The sequence below is a fragment of the Felis catus genome, chromosome D4 (genome assembly GCF_018350175.1).
Source record: "Felis catus isolate Fca126 chromosome D4, F.catus_Fca126_mat1.0, whole genome shotgun sequence".
Classification (NCBI taxonomy): Eukaryota; Metazoa; Chordata; class Mammalia; order Carnivora; family Felidae; genus Felis; species Felis catus.
Genome location: NC_058380.1, coordinates 7,999,816 through 8,019,181, shown reverse-complemented (window position 1 = coordinate 8,019,181; position 19,366 = coordinate 7,999,816). Strand labels below are relative to the sequence as shown.

At 41.4% G+C, this 19,366-nt stretch overlaps 1 protein-coding gene across 8 annotated transcripts in view; it reads right to left on the bottom strand.

Moving 5' to 3' along the window:
* The window catches only part of RFX3 (regulatory factor X3), a 295,498-nt gene that overhangs the window by 249,763 nt on the left and 26,369 nt on the right, over nucleotides 1-19,366 (bottom strand). For 2 of the 8 annotated variants that reach the window (XM_019815720.3, XM_019815724.3), the window contains exon 1: nucleotides 7,265-8,281. The exons of the other annotated variants lie outside the window; for them this stretch is intronic. The gene's annotated coding sequence lies outside the window, so the exon portion shown is untranslated. Of the gene's footprint in view, nucleotides 1-7,264; nucleotides 8,282-19,366 lie in introns of those variants that run through there. 8 annotated transcript variants of the gene reach the window in all.

Genomic DNA, 19,366 nt, shown 5'->3' with positions numbered 1-19,366 from the left:
GCACAGAGCCTGATGCGGGGCTCGAACCCACGAACTGTGAGATCATGACCTGAGCCGAAGTCGGACGCTCAACCGACTGAGCCACCCAGGCGCCCCTAAATCGGTAACATTCATACAACGGCACCAACATGTTATTTACCACGAAAAAAATGTTGATAGGAGTGTCCAAGTTAAAAAAACAAACTGTAGGACCCAATTTTTGAGAGGAAGGGCACATGTTTTTGTGTGTGAAGGGAGAGAGGGCACGCACATGTGTGAGAAGTACGCCCAAGAATGCCAGATGCACTCGCTAAGAGACAAATCCTGAGAAGACAGAACACTAATCTTGTGAGCACGTGGGATGTCATCTTTGAACAGAATGGTGATTCTTTTTTCATTTCCTCTTTGTAACTTTCTGTATTTTCTGAATGTTTTACATTAAGCATGTATAATTTTTATAGCCACAACACAATAAAATAATTTTCATTTAAAATAATCTCAACTATCATTAGCTTGAGGTTCTGTTAACTTTCAGCCATTATTACTTTTACGATAAAATACTGATTAAAAAGCAGTTGATGTGGATACTGAATGAAAATTTCCACGTATTCCTCTTTCAAATGACAAATGAAGACTCGTAAAGCCTTCATAGGAGTGCTTCCACTCGTAAATTATTTAGAATTTGTAATTTCTTTTAAAACGTCACTTAGGGCGCCTGGGTGGCGCAGTCGGTTAAGCGTCCGACTTCAGCTCAGGTCACGATCTCGCGGTCCGTGAGTTCGAGCCCCGCGTCGGGCTCTGGGCTGCCTGGAGCCTGTTTCCAATTCTGTGTCTCCCTCTCTCTCTGCCCCTCCCCCGTTCATGCTCTGTCTCTCTCTGTCCCCCAAAAAATAAATAAACGTTGGAAAAAAAAATTAAAAAAATAAATAAAACGTCACTTAAAAGAGAAAAGTGGAGCAGCAATGAAGCAAGCATAAGTGTACTGCATTATGTGTCTGATAAATAACTTGCGTATGTAAAGTCCTGGGCTGATTTGATTCTACAGTTCAAAGAAGAACACCATCGCTTGGTATATTAACTTGGGAGCTTAATACCTTATCCTCGTTATTTACACAGTATAATGAGAGGTCTCAATTAGCCATGGCTAAGATTATCCACAACTAATCTTGCCTCTCAGGTCAGCCCTTGTGCCCAAGTGGAAGCAGTGTAGTTATTTGCTTTGTAGATTTCTGTTCTGTTTACTTTGCATGAAGCCAGGATTCTAGAAAAAGAGAAATGCTTAAGATCGATTCTTCGACTTGGACAGTAGACGGGCAAGTGGCCAGCCACTATCCTCAGGGCTGAGAGTCTGAGTACCATCCAGATATACCACCCTGTCCTCCACCAGGGAACTTTGGAAACTCTGGGGGCCGTTTTGGTTGTCACATGACTGGGGTGGGGGAGAGGTTCTAATGCCATTTTGGCCCACAGATGCCAAAACATGCTGCAACACAGGGTACCCCACCAAGAACTGTCCCGTTGACAAGGACAACAGTGTCCCTGTTGAGGGACCAATGATTTTCTTGTGCAGTGTTATATTTCTAGCCTACTACACAGCAGGCATTAAATAATTATTTGTCGAATACAGCTAAAACAAGCAATTGCCAGCACTGAGATACAAATAACATAAACTAACGAGGAGTGACAATGGAGAAGCCAGACCCGCTTTGACCTGAGTCAGACTTTTGTGGCTAGGATCCATTACACTCAGGGAAATTCTACGATGAGACACTTCTGTACCCAAAACATGCAGAAAAAAGCCTAACAGGCCACACCCAAATACAGACATACGAGGATTATCTTCCACCATAGATAGCCAGATATAGGTCTTCCTCTGTGAGCAAAGATCAGCAATTCTGTCAACTCAAGACACACACACACGGGTGCCAACCGAGCTCAATCTTGCCTTGGCAAGCGGACGGCAAAAAGCATGTGGCTTCAGAGTAAGACTGTGGCCTTTAACTGTGGTTTTGCCACGCATTACCTGAGCAGTTTCCTTCACATCTTCGAAGATCAGCCTTCTCATCTATAAAGTGGCATACTAAGGGGCGCCTGGGTGGCTCAGCTGGTTAAGTGTCCGACTTCGGCTCAGGTCATGATCTCACGATTCATGGGTTCGGGCCCCGCATCGGGCTCTGCGCTGACAGCCCAGAGCCTGGAGCCTGCTTTGGATTCTGTGTTTCCCTCTCTCTCTGCCCTTCCCCAGCTTGCATTCTGTCTGTCTGTCTCTCTCTCAGAAATAAACATTAAAAAAAAATTTACAAAGTGGCATAATGAAACGGGTTCACAACCCCCCCATGCTAAGCCCCTGGGCCAGATAGGTCACATGACTCGGAATCTTTTTTGTAACTTTGGAAAGTAGTATCATATACATGTAACACCCCAGGTGTGTGTAGGGCAGCAACATATAATCATACACATTAATGTTTCCGCCGCTAAACAGATGAATGTTCCATTTGTGGGATAAATAAAGCCCCTTAAGGAGCCTTATCTCATTCAGCTCAGGTTCTGCAGCTAAATTAGCTTTCCCACAAACTTAGGGAAACTGGTGATTTTCAGAGCCTGTGGAAACCCAGAAGTGCGTATTAGGGATCACGGATCTGTAGTACCTACTTCCCTCGAAGAGATAACATGAGGATTAAGTTATTATACACAGAAGTTACTTACCCCAGTGCCTGACATACAGGTAGCACTTCGTATTGGTCATTGCTCTAAAATGTTAACTAGTTACTAAATGAGATACCAGGTGATGCAAGGTGGCTTAAGGGATTCGGTTGACTTGTGTTAGCTGGGGGCCGGGCTGGGCAGGGGAGGGGGGGGTGATACAGGGGTAAGTACAGGTCAGGAGGTAACCCAAGACAATTACGCTAATTAAAATAAAACAAAATGACAATTTACTGCCCCTAAATTGCAAGAAAATAATGCATCTGTAACACTGACCTCTTAAGTAAACATTTACTTCCTTTTGATAAAAGGCAGTTTCTGCGGGAGGTAAGATCTGAAGATACTTAATAATTTCTGCTTCCCATGTGGTTTCCTACTTGCAACTCTAAACAGCGTTCTTCCTAGAAGCGGGTCTGATATTGAAGATTTTGCTTCAGGCAGGACCAAAAAAACCCCGGTTTCTCCTTAGCGTAAAAGATTAAAATTAAAAAAGCAGTGAAGTTCTCATCGAGCGTGGCAGGATTATAGCAAAATTTGAGAAGTTAAATGGTAAGTGCAAGTAGTATGTTGAACCCACCTCCCAAATGAGGGGAGTTCAGTTTACCCCCTTCTCCCCTCCCTGTTCTATTGGTTTTCCTGATCCAAACTCCTAGAGACGAAAGAGTCAACGGAGAGAATGAAGGGAACTATCACTTGTTAAGCACCGCTTGGTGCCATGTATCTTTATTTTCACAATTACAAGGCGACCGTCACTCTCCTCATATTAATAAGAATATTGAGGGGCGCCTGGGTGGCGTAGTCGGTTAAGCGTCCGACTTCAGCCAGGTCACAATCTCGCAGTCCGTGAGTTCGAGCCCCGCGTCGGGCTCTGGGCTGATGGCTCAGAGCCTGGAACCTGTCTCCGATTCTGTGTCTCCCTGTCTCTCTGCCCCTCCCCCGTTCATGATCTGTCTCTCTCTGTCCCAAAAATAAATAAACGTTGAAAAAAAAAACAAAAACAAAAAAGGGGCGCCTGGGTGGCGCAGTCGGTTAAGCGTCCGACTTCAGCCAGGTCACGATCTCGCGGTCCGGGAGTTCGAGCCCCGCGTCGGGCTCTGGGCTGATGGCTCAGAGCCTGGAGCCTGTCTCCGATTCTGTGTCTCCCTGTCTCTCTGCCCCTCCCCCGTTCATGATCTGTCTCTCTCTGTTCCAAAAGTAAATAAACGTTGAAAAAAAATTAAAAAAAAAAAAAAAGAATATTGAATTGGTAGGTGGGTAAACCATGATTCAAACTCAAGTGAGACTAACTCAAAACCCCACAGGCTGCTTGGGACTAGACCCCCCCCCCCTTACCAAAGGAGAGAGCGGCATGCTCACTTTCTTGACTCTTGCCTTCCTTTGTATTCTTTACCAGATATTTTCAAAGTGCACGCAATAATGTGGGACTTACATGATCTCTCAGAGTAAAGACACTGTCGTTCTTTCTGTGATCCCAAATTGAAAATGTACTTACGATTTGATCTTGTCTCTCAAACACTAAAAGGATCTCCATAAATTTCAGGCACTGTCTTTAGTGTTAAGAGCATATTTACATACGTATTGCATTGTTCCAATCAGCAGCGTAATTATAATCAAAGAACCTCCAGCTTGGTAGAGATTTTAAGGATAAAACCTATATTCAGTTTAATCACCGTTCTGGTCATAAAGATTTTTATGGGGTATGACCTCCCAAACATCCTTCTATTGCCACGTTAGAGTTTAATGATCTTTTCAAGAGGGTCTTCTTTATGACAAACTGGAATCACCCTTTCTAGAATTTCAGCTCATTCTACTTGGGTCTGACTTCCAAGGAGACGACTTAAGGCACTAACATACCTGCCATTTTACTTTAGCTGAAAGTTTGCAGCACAAACTAAAAAGTACAAATGTATTTCAAGACAGATTTCAAAGTCTTTCTCCCCCTCCTTCCCGTAAACTAAACAAGTGACTTCGCTGACTCGAACCTTTCCTCCCTCCTGCAATGCCCATTCATGCTGCCCTTTCCAGGATCTCTCCAATTGTTCTGCGTCCCTAATGAGCTTTGGGGAAAATAACGGAACATTATTAAAGTGTTCAGTTTAGTGAACTAAGAGCTCAATGACTTAAGCTTTAAAAAAAATACTCGAGTCATGCTCATTTTTAAAAGTACAAAACTGTTGACCTATTTTCATTTTGTGGAATGCTATGATTTGAGTCTAAACAATTAGCCTCATCTTGAATTTGTGTGATTAACTTTTAACCGTTATTAAATTTCATGACGTCTTGGGGGGAGCACTGAGGGGATTTATTTTTTATTTGCAGATAGGTAATTGCATAGGCTGTTACAGTAAGGTTTAAATGCATACTTGAGGAAGATGGAAACGTATTTGGAATCTATTATTGTCAAAGACTCTAGAATGCTATATGATGAAGGAACCGTGCTTTGATACTATTAACACTGTTACTACTATAAATGCTACTATACCCTAGAATTTTCAAGGCTCTATACGCACACAGTAACTAATGGAAACCACTTTTAAGAGCCACTGTACTTAACTGCCAGACTTGGGATTATGAAATACGTTCAATATTTTAAAATGTATAAAAACTGATAACGCTTATCACTGTCACTTTATGGACAAGATATAATTAATACGGACAGTCTGCATTTGAGTTTTTAATAAATTTTTCTATTTTTGAAACTATCCTATTTTTTTTAATGTTTATTTTTGAGAGAGAGTGCACGCGAGTATGGTAGGGGCGGAGGGAGTGGGACAGAGGATCCCAAGCGGGCCTTGCACTGACAGCAGTAAAAGCATGAAGCAGGGCTCAGACCCACAAACCGTGAGATCATGACCTGGTCTGAAGTTGGACGCTCAACCGACTGGGCCACCCAGGCGCCCCCAAAACTATCCTACTATTTTAAAACCAATTCTCATTGGCCCTGGTAAAAAGTGTATCCTGTGTGCTATGTTAATTCAGTAAGTACTGGTGGAGGAGAAACAGAAGTAAAGAAAAATGCCAAGAGGCTAATCTGTGTTTCTATCTCCACAATGCCAGTAGGAAAAGAGGTATGTAACCTCGATCCACGAGAGGCACAGTTCGTGGTTCTAATTTACAGTCCTTGCGCAGAGGGAACCAGTGCAGAGCAGTAGCTGTAAAGCCCGATCTTCTAATGAACCTGCCTTTCAGGCCACCACCATTCCCAAGCATGGCTCCTGAAGAACTTTTTGACCAGAAAATATAATGTGAAAATTACTAACACAGTGGATAACAATAGAAGAAGAGTCACAAGATCTGGGTTCAAATTCCAGGTTGTCTATCTACTAGCTCTGGAACCTTCAAAGGTGTTTCTTAACCTCTATAAATCTTAGTTTCCACACCCATAGCAAGGAGACACCCCCACCCCATACAATGGACAAGTTGAGATAAATTAAATAAGATGCTGACCACACAAAACAAGTTTGTAAGGTGTGATCTCCTAAGCATATATTATATACTATATATAATTATTATACTATTATATATTATTATACGACATATATTATAATTACTGTCTTACAAGCTATGTTATAATATAAAAACAAACATTTTTCCTACCTACCACTCCCCTTCCCAAGACAATTTCCTTATTTCACATACAACAAAGACACTCAGCGTTATCTGAGTGAAAGAAGGTCCAAAAATTGGATTCAAAGGAAAGAAGTGGGACGAACAGACACATTAAGAATTGTTCTCCACTGCTTCTCAGGATAACTCAAGGTAAGTTCATCTCCCACTACCTTGCCCAAGGGAAGGACTCCACTGACACACCTAGTGGTTACTTTAAATGTCCTCTGTTTTTAACAAACACTATCTGTAAGCACTTTTAGTAGCAGTATGCTATGGAAACCCGTTCTCCAGACCCAGGCTAGCTTTTGCAATTGGTAGGTGTGAGATCAACGTTCCGATCAGATGTACTCAATCATGAACGTCAAGTAACAGGCACAAAATGTATCATATTCACGTGTTTCCTACAGACAACTCACACAGTTTGAGAAAGATGATAAAGTTGTAAGACTTCCTAGAGAAGCTATTTCAGAGTTGGTACTCTCTCAAACATACTATCTGTGTAAAGATTACAATAGCTCTTAAATTATAATTCCTATACATAAATGCGTGGTTTTTTGCTACAGATCATGTTACTAAGGTCTTAGACACAAAACTATTCAGTGTCTCTTTCTTGCAGCCTTATATCCATAAATAAAATATTGGAAAGTATATAGGAGAATTTCTGGTGCACCCTGTGGAAAACTTTTATAAACGCACAGGTTTGAGATGAAGGATAGAGCTCCAGCTTATTTTTCTTGAATCTTGGTTAAGTCTCTTAACCAGTAGATTGTGTGATTATCTTCCCACAGAAGCTGAATATTGAAGAAATGCTAAAATAGCAATGTTTTATCACACTGAATGGGCTGGCAATTGCATTTCAACTATGTGGAAAAGTAAGGAAGTAACTTGGGTGCACACGTAACCTCAAAGACCAACAATGAGGCACAGCTCTACGCCTATCCCTCTGGTACCTCCCCCCCCCCCCCCCACTCACCTGACCCCTACCCCTGCTCCTTGCTCCTTTCTGAACACCAATGGAAGGCCTCTCTTTCAAGTGCTGTTGTACTGGAAGCAGAAGTCCCCACACCAAACTGCTGCGCCTTCCGGCATAACCAGCCCATTATTGAGTAGGAGAATTATGACATCAGCAGCACGTTAGCCAATTACTCTACCGAATAGGTCACGTCCACGGACCCACCTGCCACCATGTCACGGGCTGGGTCTCGTAAGAATAGCTGCTATAGTTTACTTTCTTTAATTTGAATTTACTGTGACACGGGCTTCACGTTTGACAATCTGTGAAACAACAATAGAAATGCATGTGGCATTCAGTTGCATTTTAGTTGACTGTCATTTTGGAATGCCACACCTAGACATCACGCAGGGCGACACGTGGGTACAAAAGGTGGGAAAAGACTAACTCAACAGTCTCATATTTACGCTCTCAGTAAAGCACCCTGAGCAGCCCCCAGAATTTCACATTACAGGGGCTCTGATGGTCTTTCTTACAATGTCTTATACATTTTCAGTGCAGGATGCCTTTAATCCTACTTAGGGCATGTTGGGGAGACAGGCGGGAGGGAGGGTTTCTCCTGTGGTTTCCAGAGCCCCACAGAAAGCTAAGCTATCCAAAACACTTAAAAATAACTATAACCAGGGGCACCTGGCTGGCTCAGGCAGTAGAGCCTGCAACTCTTGATTTCCGGATCGTGAGTTCAAGCCCCATGTTGGGCACAGAGCTCACTACAAAAATAAAAAATTAAGATACGAAATAACTTTAACCACATAACGATGTGAAGAAGAGTTTAACACTATCATGTCTTAAACACACGCAAGCTGTGAAAGAAAATAAAGTTCCTCACGATGTTAACCGTTGCCAACTATCAAGAGAGAAAAAACCTATCTCAAAATCTTATATATAAAAATAGCTCTCAAAAAATTTTGTACATGAGACCCTATATCAGATACATTACAATACTCTGCTTTGTGTACCTATAGTTCATACTTTATAGAGAACATGTGATCAATTACCTCATATTCTGTCCATGAGCCAAACTCAATGTATTCTCTACCATAAAATGCCAGAATGACCAAGTGGCCTAAAATATTAAAAGCAAAGAGAATCAGGTTAACATTAAAAATGAACTCTTTGACGTACACAAGCTATGTGGTTGTTTCATATTACTGAATCTGTGGATAAATATTAATTGCCATATAACTGAATTATTTTCAAAGCATCTCTTTGCATGACTGCCTCTCTGTTTAGGTTTCCTATGTAGTCGAAAAAGAAATTCTTTTGACTTGACAGGGAAGGAGAGACAACTTCTATCAAAGAATAAACATATTGCTCTAATAATCAAGAAAATATAAGCAAGGAAAAATAATGGAGAGAAGGATTCTTTGAAAGAATCTGCTCTTCTAAATTGTGAAGACAAGAGACCAAACAATTTGAGACATCAGCCTGCCACTCACACTTTGTCTCTCTCTCTCTCTCTCAAAAATAAACATTAAAAACATTTTTAAAAAATTTTAGTAATAAATAAGATTTGTTTCTTAAAAATAAACAAGCAAAAACAATACATAAGCAGATCAGAAAGCTACAAAAATTAGTAAGAAATGCATGATTATTCAGTCTTACGAAAATTTTAAAAAGAAATCTTCGGTTCAGCAGAGAGCAAGCAAGATCGCTTTTATACTAATGATTTTTATTTGCTAATAAATTTTAGCAATACAAACATGTACTTAAGTGTATTTGCTTATTATATACGTTCATGCTTTTTTTTGCCCTAAATTTGACCCATGGGATCAGAGATCAACTTAGTACAGAATATATCTGATCACTTAGTCACTATAAACAGCATCAGAGCTACCTGGGGCGATCTAGTTTTGTTTGTTTTCTTTTTTTCTTTGAGGGTAAAGATGACTTTAAGTGACAGTTACCATAAATTTTTATGTGGGCCCATTAAACTTGGAAAAATAACACAGAAAACAGGCACAGCTGAGTCTATATGAACAGGCAACAGTCTAAATACACATATTTGGGGTTACTTGAACGAGACAAGGAGCACTAAAATAATCACAGGTGTTTGCTGTGTATTTAGTCGATGACGAGTCAGATACAGCCAAAGTGCAATCATCTACACTAATTAACACACCAGAGTTCTCAAAAAGAACTTGGCAATTTTAACGCTATTATCAGACTTTCCTGTTACTTTATCGTCATTATGAAATAGAGTATTTTCTGACCTGAGGTATTGTATAGTTATCGTCAACTAAGTGACTAGACCATACTTCGAAACAACTTTGAACAAAAGAACTAGGACTGTTACACAGCCACAATGAGATGTTTCTAAGATAACTCTCCCAGCTCCTTCAAGTTTTTTTTTTTCTCCAACCACCCTCCCTTATACCTAACTTTCTCGGTGGCTAATCTACAGTTAATCAGCGTCCTCTACCCTCCTCCAAACAGGTTACAAGCATAACGTCCGGCCTGAACACCTTTCACCACCCCATCTGATACGAACACCACTGCGCAGAATCTCTTCATTTCTGGAACGATCTCAGGTTCCTTGACCACCATCACAGTTCACTGATGGTGCAAATTTGTGTTTGCACCGGGTCATTTTATTTATTTTTTTTTTTAATTTTTTTTTCAACGTTTATTTATTTTTGGGACAGAGAGAGACAGAGCGTGAACGGGGGAGGGGCAGAGAGAGAGGGAGACACAGAATCGGAAGCAGGCTCCAGGCTCTGAGCCATCAGCCCAGAGCCCGACGTGGGGCTCGAACTCACGGACCGCGAGATCGTGACCTGGCTGAAGTCGGACGCTTAACCGACTGCGCCACCCAGGCGCCCTGCCACGGGTCATTTTAAACTTAAAATCCAATTCGTTTCTTAAAAGCTGTTCTCATATAACATTATTCAATTACTCGTTTAAGAAAGAATGGCAACTACACTAGGTCCCACCCGTACCAGTATTAGATGTGCACAGTCCCCACACACAACTAGCTCGCACACTACCACGCCAAGCACAGCAAAACGCTTCCCCCCTCAAAGCTCTTACACTGGCCCCGCAAGAACTTATTTTCCTTCTTTATTCTATAATGCCTTTCTTCTCACGCCACTGGCGCAGCTTTTCCAGTATCTTCATCTTGCCCTTCAACACTTACTGAGTCGCAACCATGCACTTGGTAAGGTGCTAGAAGCTGATTTGGTGCCACAGGATACAACAGGATACAACGGTGCGCAAAACAGTTACTCGGCATTCAGGGCCCTCCTCATCTGTCCTAACTTTCTCAGTGGCTTTCTAACTCTCCTGCAACCCAGTGATCTTTCACCTTTGACACTCTCATTTTCTCATACCCCACAACTCATCAGTAAGCACATCCCGCTAATCTCATTCACGCTGGATAACTACCCAGGCAAAAGGGGCCACTTCCCTGGGATCTTCCCCATAAAATGAGAAATCTGCCCAGCCCAGGGCCATGCTCTCTGACTCCTCTGGACTCTGCCTTGGCAAATTTCCAGGAGTCGGATCCCCTCGCAGAGCCCTGGACTATCGGCCCCAGGGCAGATGGAGAGGCGGGCATACCCACCTCCAGACCCAAGAGGTAGTCAAGACATAGCTTGCAAGGAATAGGGCACGTGGACTCGTTACAGCCAAGAGCCTAGGAGATGGGGAGGAGGAGGCAGACTGCAGGACAGGGACAAGGTGACAGAAGGCCAGTCCTCCCTTTGCCACTATATTCTAGAACAGAACCAAAAAATCTGAGAATTCTTTTTTTAATTTTTTAGTGTTTATTTTTGAGATAGAGGGAGACAGAGCATGAGTGGGGGAAGGGCAGAGAGCAAGAGGGAGACATAGAATCCGAAGCAGGCTCCAGCTCCGAGCTGTCAGCACAGAGCCCGACACGGGGCTCGAACTCACAAACCGCGAGATCATGACCTGAGCTGAAGTCGAACACTTAACTAAGCCATCCAGGCACCCCTGAGACTTCTTTTTTTAATTTTTAATGTTTACTTATCTTTGAGACAGAGAGAGACAGAGTGCGAGCAGGGAAGGGGCAGCGAGGGAGGGAGACACAGAATCCAAAGCAGGCTCCAGGTTCCGAGCTGCCAGCACAGAGTGGGATGCAGGGCTCGAACTCCTGAACCGTGAGGTCATGACCTGAGCCGAAGTCAGACGCTCAACTGACTGAGCCTCCCAGGCACCCCCAAAAAACCGAGAACTCTAAATGGTTATCCGTCACCTTATAAAGTTGTATCGGTCAAATTATGAGGTAAGAGCATATTTTACCTAACAGCGGATCCGCCGCATTTAAGTATGTAGAAACACAATGAGTGAGCTTCCATTTGTATTCTTATACCCATAAGGGTTAGGGCTGGGCCTGGTTTCCACATCTCATTTCCAATAACGGGTCTCCAGCTCCAATCTTCATTATAACGCATCAAACAAGGATTATTATGCCAGTAGTGCGGAGGTAGTGACAGTAAAAGGAACATGAACAGTATCTCTCACTGAAAGTCCTGGCACCGTACTGGCATCTAGTCGATACTCAACTCGTCCACGCTCTTCGTGTTACTTACAACCCCACTGGCTATTATATCTGCATAGTTTTACATTTTTATCCATGAACTGAAAGTCACAGAGCAGCAGCAGGACTCTAACCAACGTCTTTCGGAATTAAAAGGCCAGGTTCTTCACTCTATCTACTTCCTTTCAGATGATCAAGAGAAGTTTACCTTGCTTGACTCACTCCCTGCTCATCCACACACATCTGCCAGATTAATCTCCCTAAAGCACCATTTTCACCTTCACGTTTGAGCCACGGTAAAAGTAAACGCTGGTTGGTTACGCCCTGTCCGGTGAAGTTCCAAATCCTTCGCCCGATTTTCCATTCCACTCCATCTGCTTCGTTATTTCCCAAGAAATTCTTCACACCAAGATGATGTGCCTCTACCTCTAGTACGTGCTGAACTCCTTCCTCACGGCAATACACCCATGCACCCTTCAAGATGCATCTCATGTCCACCCTCCTTCCGGAAGGCTTCTCTAAAATTATTCCAGACCAGAACCTTGTCTCCATTTTTCTGAGTCACCATAGTACTGATGGTCTCGAATCGGTCAACAGGTAACTGAGCTGTGTGCTCGTCACGGGGGGAACCACAAAGGACAGGGCTCTTTAGAGACTTCAAATCGCTTCATGGAGTTATTCTCGTTGGAAGGCAGCATAGGAGAGACGGGTAAAGTGCCTCCAAAGGCAGAGCACCTGGCTAAAAATCTGCTTTGATCACACATTAGCACGGACGTTGGTGTTAAGTTGCATAGTAAAGTAATTAAAACCAGTTCTTTTCTAGTAAGCAGACTTTTTGGTCCTGGAACCCACTTAGATCTTAAATTTTTTTCTGAGACCCCCAAAGGACTTTTGTTTCTGTGTGTTCTGTCTGGTGGGGCACTGATAAATGTCTGTCAGCTCCCCTTCCGACCCCTCAAAAGAGCCAGATTTGTAGCTTTGGCTCATTTCCATAGTGTAAATACTCCCAACATGACTCATTTCAAGCGAGCAATGTAACATCTGAACGTGGAATGCGGAGTTAAGAGGAGATGGGCAACGTTGACTCTCTCCAGCTAGTAATAATAAGCTTTGGTACGTCACCAGCTATGTCTACCCAGTCAGTATATTAGAAAATAAAGTAGAAAAGCAGTATTAATTTGAAAATGACAATAAAACCATTACATCTTAACATAAACATATGTTTATGAAGTATACCTAAATTTTCCCAAAGAAAAAAACATTAATGAATTAATGAGAACAGTGGCATTGTTTTCTGTTTTTATAAATTTCTTTTAACGTCTTGCTCAATAGAAGACAACTGGCTTCCCAGGGCACCTCTCTGACTTCGGGTCAGGTCATGATCTCATGGTTTGTGAGTTTGAGCCCTGCCTCAGGCTCTCTGCTGTCAACATGGAGCCATGCTGTCGTCCCCCACCCCCCACCATCTCTGCCCCTCCCCTGCTTACACTCTCTCTCTCTGAAAAATAAAAACATTAAAATAAAAAACTAAAAAACTAAACAAGAAGACGATTGGCTTCTCACGTAGACTTCTCTACTCAATCTGCCATCTGGGTTGAGTATATTAAGAAAATGCAGCCTCACATACACATGGTTTTAAGAGGAAGGACCTCCTGGGGTTGGTGACCCTAGGCGTCCTCTGTTCACATGTAGAGCAGCATTTATGTACAGTATACAGTTTGCATAAAACACGTTCATGTGAAAAGACCTTGCCAATAGTGAGAGTTTAGACTAGTCTTGCAGTTTAGTTTTTCTCACCTAGCAATTATCTCCATATGAGTAATTCTAACTTGAGACTGTACTGAAAAGCAAGTGTATGCTATTCCATACGTATGTGTGTATATTTACATACACATGTATATAAATGTGTATGTACACATACTATAGCTCCCCAATTCAACAACGCAAAGCAGTAAGAATATCAAGGGGAAAAAAAAAGATAACGTGAAAAAGAGCAAGTGAAAACTTCTTCATTTGTAGGAGAAAAACTCCCATGCAAATAGAGTATTTATGAAGCTAATGTATGAATCTTCACTGAGCTGGACATAATATTCAATTAAACATAAAAGGTACAATTATGTTCTACATTTTTACAAGTGGACAATTGTACCTTATGTACAAGATAAGTCAGAGTTACATATTCGTGGATGTCAAAAAACCGGCTTCTGTCAGAACAGAATTGTATTTCATTTGGCTCTGAAATTTAAAACCTGAAGATGATCTCATGGCTCATGAGTTCGAGCCCTGTATCATGAGTTCGAGCCTTGTATCAGGCTCTGCACTGACAGCATGGAGACTGCTCAGGATTCTCTCTCTCCCTCTCTGCCCCGTCTCTCAAAATAAATAGAACTTAAAAAAAAAAAAACAAAAAACAATATAAGCACGTAAATCATGCTCAGGAAAAAAAAAATTCATTGTTTTAAAATCACCAAACTACCAGTAACAGCTGGTGGTTTTGTCTAAAAGACTGTAGCTGTGTAGGGATGCCTGGGTGGCTCAGTCGGTTAAGTGTCCAACTTCAGCTCAGGTCATGATCTCACGGTTCACGGGTTTGAGCCCGCATCGGGCTCTGTGCCGACAGCTCAGAGCCTGGAGCCTGCTTCAGATTCTGTGTCTCTGCAACTCTCGGCCCCTCCCGTGCTCACACTGTGTGTCTGTCTCTCAATAATAAATAAACGTTAAAAAAAATAATAAAATAAAAAAAGACTGTAGCTGTGTAACCTTAAGTGCTATTTTCCCCTGCCTCTAAGTATCACAGTCGCTCAGTATTCTCCCTCTTAAAATATCAAGGCAACATTAAGCATTAAGCACGTTCTGTTCCGCCTCCTCTCCTTAAGCTAAGGCTGAAATTACCTTCTTCAAAGAATTGAAATAGGATAGCCATTGCCTAAACCAGTTTAATCCCACTAGCTACTTCAAACCATTATATTTCAAAGCCACTTCTATTCTTCTGAAAATACTATCTTCTCATTATATTAAATGCCTTATGGTCTCTTTAGCAACAACAGTATACATGAAAACTTAAACTCGATTTTATAAATCAATGGTGAGCACGTTGAACATTTTTTAGAGCTAGACCAAAAGGGAGTCATCAGGTGTTTATGGGACTCCACTGTTGCCTTACTTCTCAACAGAAGCTGATATTCATTTTCAGGTCTCCTAGATCAACAACGTCAAGTGTTAACACAAGCTTGGGCACTTCTGTCTGCTCTTACAGTTCTTTACACGCAAGAAGAACTTGAAGAGAGGCTTAAATGTTTACAGGATGTAAAGATCGCTGTACCTATTTACCAAGATGAATAAACGTGCTCTGTTCTTTAAATTCTACCTTTTGTGCAGGGAATAAGTATTTCATCTGTCCGGACGGACATACTGTTCCTATCAGTTGCTGCTCTTGCCACCTTTAAAGGTCACGTCCCCAGATTTGACTCTGTGAAAAGGGGTCGCTCCATGAAAGTTTTTAAAAACCCTCTCTACTGACCAATACTGGAAATGACTTAACAAAATACACAGCGCATGGTAGCTCTTCGAAAACAATTTTGTTTCTAATTATATCCAGTTCCATGTTACTATTTTTGGCAGCCACCCTCTTCTGCAAAACCTTCCTCATACCCTACCAGAGACTGAGCTACTGACCATCCACCCTGGGATTGCAAATTCCAGATTGTCGTGCTAACTTAGCTCATTTTGTCTTCCACTTTTTCATTACAACCCAACTGAATAGGCAATATCTCCATACTTACATTAAAAAATACAAGACCAAAGTAGAGAAGGGATAAGTTTAAGGATAATTATCTATCAAATGACTAAACGGGAACTTGAACTCAGGTCTCTTCTACCCAAAAGACTAGGACTCACGCCTCTGCCTAACAATTTTGCAAGCTGACGGTCCTCACGCGATGATACACATCAGGTATTTACAGTTTGTAAGGTAGGGACGCGAGGAGTCATGGATATTTGTGTGTGTAGAATAGGCATGTGATTGTCTCACGTGGTACAGTTTGGGTCTTTGTGGAAATTTTACAGTTCCATGCAAGCACTCCGACAGCCTTCTCCTAATATTGTGACGGTCCTCACAAACTTCCATATTCAAGATTAGCTGGGGCAGGTGATCTTCCCACAAGCCAGCCTCACAACGAACCTGTGTTTGTGTCTTCAAGAGTGAGCTGTGAGCTCACACTCAAGAGACGGAACTACAGTGCATCAGCAGGCTTCACCATGCAAAAGACAGGGACACAGTTACAAATGGTCAGACGGTGTAGCAGGCTCAACTACAATTCAGAATCACTGAGAGGAAGGTTCTAGAAAGTGCTATGCGGTCGCTATGCAAAATACGGATGCCACAATGTCAAGTGGCAGTAAAACTTCAGAAATATCATGGAAGGTAACCACGGCCACATCGTGATTGTTTTCTCTAGAAAAACAAACAATTCCATCTTGTGAAAGTAATGCCTACATTCTCGTGTTAAACTCACAGGGACTCTACTGGCTTACTAAGGGGTAAAAAATATTAAAACTATTTCAGAAATTAGGGGCGCCTGGGTGGCTCAAGCTGCGTAAGCGTCCAACTTTGGCTCAGGTCACCATCTCACAGTTCGTGGGTTCCAACCCCATGTTGGGCTCTGTACTGACAGCTCGGAGCCTGGAGCCTGCTTCGGATTCTGCCTCCCTCTCTCTCTCTGCCCCTCCCCACTCGTGCTCTGTCTCTCTCTCTCTCTCTCTCTCAAAAATAAACAAACTAAAAACGTTTTTGTAGCATTTCAGAAATTAATAATTGAGTGCTAAAACTTCCAAAAGTTTGGTTCTGCCTGCTAAAGGTAGTATTTACACTGGATTGGAATAATAATTCATCGGTTAGCAGAAAAAAGCCTCCAAGCTGATCCCTGGATCTCTGATGCCTCACAAGAAGATCCTCTCTACTGGGAAGCTAGTGCGAAGTCAGGTGGGGGCATTAAAATATCCTGATGGGAAAATGCCAATGCGGGTAAACTATTATAGAAATGCAAAAGAGCACGCCACACTCAACCACTGATAAACATCTCTACCTAAAGCAAATTTACTGTTTAAAAAAGAAATAGTTTGTATACGACGTGCTTGGTTCCATGCCATGCGCTTGCTTAAGAGGTTGATTCTACCTTTAGCTGAAGCCGTGTATTTTCTCATCTGTTTAGGGCAGCTGTCAAGTATTGAGAGTAAGCGGTGCCATTTTAATAAGGAAGTCTTTTAATGAAATATAATAGGTCACAAATACCTAATTTCTGCTCTTTACTGTAATTGCCAGTCTTTACTCTAACTGCCACTTTAACAATCTTTTCCAAACGCTGCCACAAAAGATGAACAAATCAAGGGTATTAGCGTGTGTGTATATTTACAGCTTCTTGCTGTCAAAGGCTGCGTGGCCCCAGTCCCAACTCCAGCAAGCTGTATGAGGATCTGTTTCTTTTGATGGAGGCATCCTGTTCCAGGTTATGAACGCATCTGGAGAAATGCTGACAAAGTTATAGCACAGTATTACACCTTCAGGAATATCACAGACACTTTTCCCGTCACTGTGGGGGACTGTACATGTTGCCACTTCATTCTTCTTTGGTAAATCCTCTGCTCCGTCAGTTATTAATTCACAATTTCAAAAAACACTGTTTATGTATAGTTCAAATGGTGTCTTTATAAGGTAAATTTTCAGTTCTCACAAGCATCAGGTTTATGTGCACGTGCACTTAAACTACAAACAAAACTCCGAGAGCTGGCTACAAAAATTAATACGGCGGATCTCAAAGAGAGAAAACACAACTCTGATTTTGATTTTTAAAAAGCATATTCGTTGTAACTGTTTTACCACGGCCCCATTTTAAGTTTATGGTTAAAGAGCCTTCAAGAACATAATTCCCTGGAAACTTCCTTACATGATAATCCTTTCCTCTTTTTATGTTGAGCATCCTGTTTTTTTAACCAGTATCGTTCTGAATTTGGTAGCAGTCTTACTACTTTAGTATCAGAAGCCCTGGGCACAAACGGTAGCAGTTTTATATGAAGTTTGCCCAGGTTTGAAAGGGGAGGCTTCCCTGAATCGGACTAGCTCACTGTGAAAAGAAAACCATGACAACTGTTTGCACCTCTCGCTTTATTATTACATCCGGCCTGGTCACTCTTAGAAATTCAGTCTATTATGGTTGCTAGGAGTCTGTTGCTGTGCAACGTAGAAGGGTATGCTGTGCTGTCAGGCTAAGGAGTGCTAATAAACCTGTATGTAGGCTTCCCTCTCGGAGTCTGACCAGTGTGCTTAAAGGGCTTAACACTTTTCAAGAGTGACCGGCCCACAACTCAAGACACATCCTACTAAAAACAAGTCACACTGAGAGATTTCTCACAAAGGAACAAAACGCTAAACATACACAAATATTCAAAATGTATCCTCAGAATCCCTAACTAATTTGGTAAAACAAACAAAGAACAGATTATGATCTACATTTCAATTATACCACCTACTATCCCCAAGCTTTTATTTCCATATAGTCCCCTAAAAGGTTATAATGGACATAAATGAACAGAGAAAGTTTCAGGGGGGATAAAAAAGCAGTACTAAGTACCTTCAACTTTGATTTAAAAGTATCTCGTACTTACATAAATTCCATTAATGGAAAAATAAACTAAACCTAGGAATCCAAAAGTACTTAAGTTAGCAAAAAACTAAACAGCATTCTCCCCACATCCCCAGGGCCACAAAAAAAAAAAAAAAAATGAAAATAACAACAAAAAAAATCGAGAAAATGAAGAAATTCCAAATTTCATTTTATTATAAAAACAATTTTTTTCACTCCTTTGCTCAGTAATGACTTTATATTAATTCTAAACCTATCACAGGCATATTCTAGAACTTCAAAGATTAACAAATAAGTTATTCACAGAATTTCACTACAAATAGATGGCATTACTTGAATGTAAATGAGAAGAAAAAAGTCTATCAATAAAACACTGCTAACAAATTGTGTAAAAAGGAATTTAAGAAGTGGGCAGCGGGTAAGAGAGGACGTCTAGCTACTTGAAAAGAAGAAATTTTTTGACTTTTATTTACTTATATTTGATAGGCCTTTTTCATAAAGTATTCAAAGACACAAATAGATGAAGCTGGTTTACCATAAAATACCAAAGACCATAAAGATAAATACAAATAATGTAACTTTACAATAATCGTCTTAACTATAAAAATATTTCTAACATTTCCTAAGGATATTTTGGCTATACAAATACTGCCTACAACTTCTTCAAGTTAAAAACAGATTTTTTTTGTTAAAGTCAGGCAACATCTTCCCTATAGCCATCGCAATATTTATTCCTTCTATCTAACTACTCTGAACTGGGAACGCTTTTTAAAATAGTGTCAGCTGCACTACCATGTTCTTTTTTAAAGAGCCTTGTATACCTGTCCTTCAAGGGTTGTTTCTATTTCTTCTTATTACACACTCTGGGAAGCAGAGTAAAGGAATTTAAGTATTTTTTCTAAAGTACCAAGAAACAACAAACAG